Source organism: Solanum pennellii, chromosome 7 (genome assembly GCF_001406875.1).
Source record: "Solanum pennellii chromosome 7, SPENNV200".
NCBI classification, from domain to species: domain Eukaryota; kingdom Viridiplantae; phylum Streptophyta; class Magnoliopsida; order Solanales; family Solanaceae; genus Solanum; species Solanum pennellii.
Genome location: NC_028643.1, coordinates 23,072,036 through 23,075,172, shown reverse-complemented (window position 1 = coordinate 23,075,172; position 3,137 = coordinate 23,072,036).

Below are 3,137 nucleotides of genomic sequence, written 5' to 3'. Positions count from 1 at the left end.
GTTGCCATGTAATGTGGAATTATGGGTCTCTAATACATATCCTAGTTATTGAACTATGTTTCCACCATAGGATACTAGTTAGTCGATCCACCTACAAATTTATGTCATGTTTTGTTCTACTCTGAACGGTAGACCACTTTCTTTCGATGTGGGGTTTTATGACACCTAATTCCATGTCTAGATTAGATGGTCTATGTTGTTTAAGGCGAATGTTACCTTATGTAAAATGAAATACAAGTAAATGAACGTTTACTAGGGTGACTTTAGGAGTCTACTTAGTATAGGTAGGGGTATGAGACTCTTCATAGAAATTTATAAGTTGACTCTAAGGGAAGTCCAACGATATTATTCTTATGTGATATGATAACATTAAAGATATATGTTTATGATACATGATTTTACTCTTATATGTTGTTGGTCACTGCGATGAATATGTTATTGGGTCAAAATTTTATAAATGAAGTGATGACTACATATGTTACAAGTTACATAAAGCGAAGCTTTACTCATGGTTTCCAATCTTATCTACATAGTTGTGTGGGGTTATAGGGATTAACATGAACATTGCACATGTAGGTTGTGGATGGGATCATTGGTAAGTGTTATGTATGTTATGTATATATGTTCTATTGAATATGAATGTTACCATGTACTTATATGAAAATATGTCTTGGATTATGATCATGCTTTATGTTGATGAAGTCCTTATGTTGTATATGTTCTATTTTATGTGCATTGAAGACATTCATATGAATTAGAATGCTTTCTAAAGAAATGATAAATGATATTTTTTCATACAAGTCCTTATATGTTATGTGCATATACCCATACTAAGTATATGTGGCGTTCTAACCCCATTATTTTATATTACTACAAATGTAGGGTCCGACCATTAAAGATTACGAAGATCTATTGAAGAAGATTTGAACTCTCTCTCCAAGTATTGGTAGGTCCTCGTGTTCAAGGATTCTATCTTTTAATTATTCTAGCTGTTCAATACATTACTAGATTTTATGAATACTCTATTTCCATTTATGTTCTTTGGATTATTTTGTAGCCTACATGGCGTATTGACTATTTATTGGCTAAGTCCAGATTCGTATTCTGTAGATGGTTCTAGATACGTGAGAAAAGTTTTAGAATATCGTATGCTTTCATGATTATTATGTATGAAGTCTAAGTATACATCACATAGTATTAATGTTTTTAATTTTCCACAAATTTTAACTGATGACATGTTATGAAAAACGCTAAGAGGTTTGTCTACGTCCTCTAAGAGGACGCCGACGCTGGTCGCATCTGAGGTGTTCTCTCCGGATGTTACAAGCTTGGTATCAAAGCATGAGGTTAAATATCCTTAGGATCAATGTCTCACTAAACCACATTAAATAGTATCTTATTCATGGTTGTAAAGAGCGCAACAATAATGGACGAGAGGCAATGTGATGACTAGGAAACTTCTCTTTCTTGACACTCCTATGTCATGCTTCTAGAGTTTCGACACTATAGGTCTTTAAGAATGTAATCCATTTATTGTGGTTTTAGGTGATGAACACAAGAGTGACATATGCTAGGAGAGTAGGGCATAAGATTGCAAATACGGGAGCTAATCCCCAAGGTAATCGAAATGCTCCTTAAGAGCAAGCTATTGCAAATTAACAAGTTTCAATCAATCCTCCGGCAATGACGAATGGTGAGTTGAGGGCATCCCTGTTTCAAATGTCCCAAGCCATAACCACCCAAGCTTAGGCTTTTACTGCACAAGCTAACAGAGAGTTTTTTCATCATGAGAACCAACATGCTAGTACTATGGCTACACGTCTTAGAGATTTCACGAGGATGAAATCTCCCATGTTCTTTGGATAGAAAGTTTGTAAAGACCCACAAGATTTCGTTGATGATGTCTACAAAATTTAGTTTGTTATGGGGGTGAGTACTATTGAGAAGGCTGAACTTGTCGCTTATCAACTTAAGGATGTGGCTCAGACATGTTACAAGTAGGTGAAGGATAGTAGGGATAAATGAGTTGGTCTTGTGACTTGGCAGATCTTCAAAAAGGCATTTTTTGACAAATTTTTTCTAAGGGAGAAAAGTGCAGCTATAGAGGAGTTTATCAACCTTCGTCAAGGATATATGAGTGTGAAGGAATACTCCTTAAAATTCATTAATCTATCCAAATATTCTTCCCCTTTGGACAAGCATTTTGTGAGTTATTTTGTGACCAGCATGTCCCAAGAGATTGAAGAAGAATTTCGTGCTGCCATAATTCAAGACAATATGGATCTTTCTATGTTGATGGTTCATACTCAACAGGTTGAGGATAATCTTCTAAGGAAGGATAATAGGGAAGCTAAGAAGGCAAGGTCTTTTGAAAGTAGTTCTCCTAAGAGAAGGCCTAATGTAAAAGTCAAGCCTAAACTCAAAAAGAGTTTTCCAAATAAGGATCCGTCTAATTTCTCCAAGAATCTCAATAATAGAGGTTCCAATCCTAAACCTCAAAAGGGGATAAATGTTTATCCTCCAAAAGAGAGACTAACTTGTGGTAAGTGTGCTAAGAAAAATCTGTGTGAATGTATTTTTAGGACTTATGGTTGCTATGGTTTTGGCAAAGGTTGACATATCGTGAAAGATTGTCCAAATGTAAGAAGTCAAGGCAATGGGAATGGTCAAACACAACCAAGCGGTTCTAGTTCCGAAGCTCCAAAAAGGAATCGTTTCAATGAACTCAAGTCTAGGGGTGAACAACAGAACTCTCTTGACGTTCTGAAGGGTATGTTACAAGTTTTCTCTGTTAATGTTTATGCATTGCTTGATCTAGGTTCTAGTCTTCTTTTGTTACATCTTTGGTATCTAGGAAGTTCTATGTAAATCCCGATGTTTTTATTGAACCCTTTTTGGTTTATACCCCAATCGGTAACTGTGTGGTTGCAAAATGAGTCTATGGGAAATATCTTGTGAAGCTTCCCAATAGAGTTACTCTTGTTGATTTCGTAGAATTTAACATGTTTGATTTTGGTATGATCTTTGGTATCGATTGGCTTCATTCATCTTATGCTTCTATATTGTATAACAAGGATAGTAAAGTTGAAATTCCCAAATGAACCTATTATAGAGTTGAAGGGGGGGGGGGGATTTCT